The following is a 6,000-nucleotide window of genomic DNA, read 5'->3' on the forward strand; positions in this document are numbered from 1 at the left end:
GTAAGCTTTACTTACCTTGTATCTGGATTATGCTCTTTTCTGCGTATACGATCCGTTTGACCCGCTTCTTTCCCAAGCCTCCATCTAGCTTGTCAAGAGTCAAACTAGCATCATAATTCATAAGATGGTTAGATTAGTCATCATTATTATGACTATTTCATCTTACGGATTTTATGTCGAAACTTCTATTCAACTTTATCATAGGTTAGTTCGACTTTCTAAAGTCAACTACCTTTAATCATATAATATGCATGATTAAGGCAAATCAACATTATGATTAGAACCCGTTTTATCCTATATCTTATGTAATTAGTCAAGCTTGCCAATTACGCGTTTCACTTGAATTTCAACACTTTACTTCTCATTTAGGCATTTTAACAAACACCTAATGGGCATAATTCTACACATTTTCTAACTAGTTCATAACTAGTCATTTTTACCAAGATTAACATCAAAATTCAACCATTATCACTTATGATTAAATACTCAAACCTGCAAATTGTTTAAGTGTCTTGTTTCTACTATCAAATATGATGATCTTAAACATGTGTATATCATCATCTTCTCTACTTCATCAAAACCCACTTGTCTAAGTGTGGTAAATCATCAATTTATTTAAATAATAGCAAATTTTACTTCAATTTCTACTTAGGGTTTGTTCCTAAGCATTAACACTTCATTAATTCGGCCATAGCCTCTATGATTCATACATAGATCGCATCATGTAAGGTTAACAAATTTTCACAACTTCATGAATGTTAGAAATTCGACATACCTTACGATCCCCTTGACTTGGTGATCGTTTCTATGTATTCAAATCCGAATTTGGCCTTCGATTGATCCTTCAATTTGAAGGTTTTGTTGAGTTTAGGGTTAGCTCCCATGGAGCTTGTCTCCTGATCGATTAGGACACACACATAGTGTGTGTGGTGTTTTATTTTCTTTTTGTTTTATAAATTAACCCTTTTTCCAATTGTCTAACTTTGGTCCCTCATGTTTGGTTAATATTAAGTAAGTTACAACCTACTTATTTTTAAACCCATATTCCTCTTATTAACTAGGTTAAACACTCCTACTTAATTTAGTGCGTTCGGGAATATTTATGACTAAGTGTATTTTAAGTCCGGTTAACTCAGGCTTCTTGTAAACTTTATTTTCTTAAAAGCTTTTACTCATGTTTTATTTAATATTAGGTTTATTGATTTAAATCCTAATATTTTCTGGGTTACTTTTACCGCCAACGGTAATTTACCCGCCTTTTAGTATTAAAGGGGTTTGATTACCAAACCCGTTTTCGGGGTGTTACAAGTCTACCCCCCTTAAAGAGGTTTCGTCCTCGAAACCTTTTCTTACATAGTTTATCGAGTTTAACTTATGCATTTGCTCTCGATAATCCATTGAGCATTGCCCATATTTTAACCAATTGTTAGTATTACCAGAAAAGTGTTGTAATATCTGTTTGGTTATTAATCACCTACATATCTTATACGATATAATACAACTTGAAATAACGTAATCTCGTTATTTCCACTAGTTTAATTGACTTAGTAATATTTATCGCTCGGTTATAATGTGATTGTACTTCACATTACACTTCTTGACTGTGATCACGTCACGCCATGCCAAATTTTATATCAACTTTTTATTTTCGAAAATATCACTTTTCGAATATATCGTGTTGCACCTGTCAGTGTCAAGACTTATATCTTTCATGTTTACTATTTATACGTCTATCAAAATTCATATTTGTAAAAACGTTATTTCTTACCAAAACCGAAGTTTTAGTTTAGCGTCTTCTCTTTATCCTTTTTCAGTTATCTATACCGGGATATTGACAGTCCAAAATTTATTCTTCTACAATCTTTATTTTGTGCGAGGATTCTCAACTGATCCTCTCGCTTTGTCTAATTAACCCGCAGGTTTTATCACTTAGCCTTATTGGCTATTTTGATTAGACTTTCATCTTTTTAGGGCGAAGTCCTTGTAATTTATTTCTTTTTAATCATGACCCGTGGGTCATTTTATCCTCATAGACCTTTCCATTGTTTATAACCCAAAAGGTTATATTGATCCCGTAGATCATTCCTTGCTCATGTCATTCTTAAAATACATGTTTGGTGTCAAGGAACCCTGTTTTTTGTTTGAAGAATCATTTGGTTTCAAGCTTAGGTTCCGTTAACCTTGATTGTAGTTTCGTGGCTACAATTGTTTTCTTTCGGACAATTTTTCGACTTTATGACTTCTCACGTCATTTATGCATCAGTTCTTCTTATGCTTACTGTTATTTGGTTTGCATATATTCTTATTTGGTTATGACCCATTACTGAGCTCATTACTCTTTTGCATTTAACGTTACCTTTATCTGGCTAGCACTTATTTGTGCCATCCGACATTTTATTGTATTCAACCTGTTTGAATTGTTAATGTGAAATTCATCACTTATAAACAATCAACTTTATTCTTTATTTAACTTGTTCAACCTCGTTTGGTTGAACCTATTTATTCAAAATTTGTATTTACGAAATTTTATAGTGATAACTCATAATCTAAGTCTTTTGATTTTTAACCTGCGTTCACGTCTCTTGGTTTACAGATGCGTTAAAATTCCTACCCATCAACCTGTTGTTTACCGAAGTCGTTATTATTGCAACCCTCCCGGTATGCGTTAGGACATCGCTTCACTTTTATATTCCAACTTTGTCCTCAAGTTTGACGTTTTACAAAAACGCCCGTTAAGAGACATATTTGCATTTCCGGGTTCGAGTGTAAGTACACCCCCTCCCGATGCATATTGTCACACCCCCAGAATACCACATGCGGATTCACCGTGGGACGTGTGACGTACCAGGATCCAAGCCACCAACCACACTGAACTACGCGTAATATTTAATAAAAACATTCCATTCATTTCAAAGTATCAATCCAAAACATAAGTCAAACCAAAATAAGTATTCAGCGGAAGCATAATTTAAATAGTAATTCAAGTGTTCAAATCATATGTTCATAATCAATAAAGCGAGTATCCAAGAGTTTCGATCCATGACCACTCTAGTGCTCCCAGATAGCAAGTCCATAATCAGAAACCTAACGACCTGCAAGCATACAGACAAGTGTGTCAGACGACGCTGGTGAGTTCAAAGTTTTGTTAACGTGTTTAGTTACTAGATGTGTGTTTAAAACAGTTCAACGTTTTGTTTTGATAATGTTATTAACTTGTTTACCGTATGTGGGTACTAGATGTGTTTGCCCAAACCCCAATGCCTCTATCAAAGCCTTGGTCAAGTGGTCAAGGTAATTAGTTCACGCCCGTCCATTCCGGCCCAGTGTGAGGGTGCCAAACCTAATAGCGCTATCAACTAAATACCTCGTTGCCTTCCTGGCAACTATCGGTAGATGTAAGGGGTCTTATATGATAGAAACTGAGTAATAACCAACATCCCATTAACCTGGCATTCCTCCATGGAACGTTACCCGATATTCCTCCCTAGGATGCATGCTTGGAAAAGAGTAGTGAACTCACCTTGGATTGCTCGGTAATGAAGTTTACTTGTTCACAATTGATCTACCAACTACGTCCTAATCATGATTATCAATCTAATCAGTTTCGTGCACTATTGAACATGTGTTTAACAGATATATCACGTAACACGTAACAGATGGCACATAGCATGTAAGTCCTATACAATTTCCGCTTAACAGTCCAAGTTATCAAAACAAAGCCACATTCGGCCCAGTCACTTGTGCGATACACATTACTTGTGCGATCCACAGGACTTGTGCGATTGCAGCCCAACTACCTGACCCAATTTCCTTAACAACCCAAGGTCTTGTGCGACTTATCTACCTGTTGTGCGAATCAGCCCACTTGTGTGACTCGGGGTTCTTGTGCGATCCAAACATTTACCCAGCCCGAAGAAACATGCGGCCCAATATACAATCAACGGTTTAAATACTTATACGACCCAACGTGTTGTGCGATCGGCACTATCTTGTGCGATCCACAACATGTTGTGCGATCAGATCTTGTGTGATCAGTTATATTATTACCTTAAATCATGGTAGTCAGTTACAATTCACTCAAACAGTTTCCATTCCCATAATTAATCGATCAAATCAAGCATTTGCCCATTAATTCTCATAAACCCTAATTAACTATTCAATCATGTACAACTCGTCAACTTGCAACCATGCAATCGAATCATCAAACCATAGAATTCAAGTACCAACATGCAACCTGAATCATCAATACAATTCCTCTTGCCAAATCAAACTAATCACTAACACTCAATCAAGATCACATTCCTTTATCATGCGTACGGTCCTAATCAATTTAAACCAATCATGATTCTAATCACTAACCAAAACAGTCTCATCATATATACATATCGAAATCAAGCACGCGAATCCAATTCATGATAATAGTTTTAGAAACATATTTACTAGCATGCAACCTTAATCAATCGTACAAGAAATAGCATCAGAACGTAACAATCTATAAATGGTGAACACTAACCCGGAATCTGAAAGACTAGCTTGTTCAAGATTGAATGGCTTCGGGTGTGGGAATTGTCGTAGAACAAGGAGGAGGGGAGGAGAGAGAGAGCTAGGGTTTTTGTGTGTGTTTCTGTTTTTGCAAGGTTATGAGGGGTAAACACCCACCCCCATGTTGTTATGCGCATAAGAGAAATGGGCCGAACCCATTCGTGGGTTACCCTGGGACCACGAGTCCAAGACGAGTGAAGTTGGTCCATTTGTTTGTGCGTTTAGACTTACTTATCCATATTACAACTATGTAACACGTAACATATAGAATTTTAACATTCATTGAAATTAAACACATCAATTGATCATGTATGTTCATACACGTCACATTAGAGCACAATGAAAGGTTCGTAAAATACGAGTTGTCACATCATCCCCAACTTGAAAGAAATTTCGTCCTGAAATTTGACAAGCAGTCGTAGTAGAGTGAAGTGATGAACTAAGATGACTGTGGGTTTTCCTCAGGCGCCACATCATCCCCAACTTGAATGGGAATTTCGTCCCGAAATTCACTAGTTGCACTAGATTTTGATTTTCCAGGCTTGGTCTTGTCCTTTGGGAATAAGTGTGGATACTTAAGCTTCATCTGATCCTCGCGTTCCCACGTGAACTCCGGTCCATGTCTTTTTTGAATTCCAGCGAACCCTGACTATCGGAATACGGCTGTGCTTACGGACCTTGACCTCCCGATCCATAATTTCTATTGGCTCTTCGATGAATTGCAACTTGTCATCAATTTTGAGCTCCTGAAACGGTACTACCAGTGTTTCATCAGACAAACACTTCTTGAGTTGCGATACGTGGAAAACATTATGAACGTTACCCAACTCGGTAGGTAACTCTAACTTGTAGGCCACTTTACCAATCCGTTCCAAAATCTTAAATGGCCCTACATAACGAGGGTTAAGCTTACCGCGTTTTCCAAAACGCACCACACCCTTCCAGGGTGAGATCTTCAACATGACGCGATCATTAACTTCAAATTCCAAAGGTTTCCTACGCTTATCAGCGTAGCTTTTCTGACGATCGCGCGTTGCTGCCATACGGTTCCTGATCTGCACAATCTTTTCTAAAGTTTCCAACACAAGTTCAGGGCCTATGACCTGGCTGTCACCCACCTCAGCCCAACAGAGAGGTGAACGACACTTTCATCCGTACAATGCTTCGAATGGAGCTGCCTGAATGCTGGTATGGTAGCTATTATTGTTAGAAAACTCCACCAAAGGCAAATGTTTCTCCCAACCCTTGCCAAAATCGATAACACACGCCCGCAACATGTCTTCTAGTGTCTGGATGGTTCGTTCACTTTGACCATCTGTCTGTGGGTGATAAGCAGTACTCATGCTTAACCACCTCCTTAAGGTAAACAACTGCTAGTGGTGAGAATTTATCCGTTTCTTTGATCGCTAAAAAAGTGTGCTGACTTTGTGAGACGATCAACAATCACCCAAATGGTGT

Source organism: Helianthus annuus, chromosome 9 (assembly GCF_002127325.2).
Source record: "Helianthus annuus cultivar XRQ/B chromosome 9, HanXRQr2.0-SUNRISE, whole genome shotgun sequence".
Classification (NCBI taxonomy): Eukaryota; Viridiplantae; Streptophyta; class Magnoliopsida; order Asterales; family Asteraceae; genus Helianthus; species Helianthus annuus.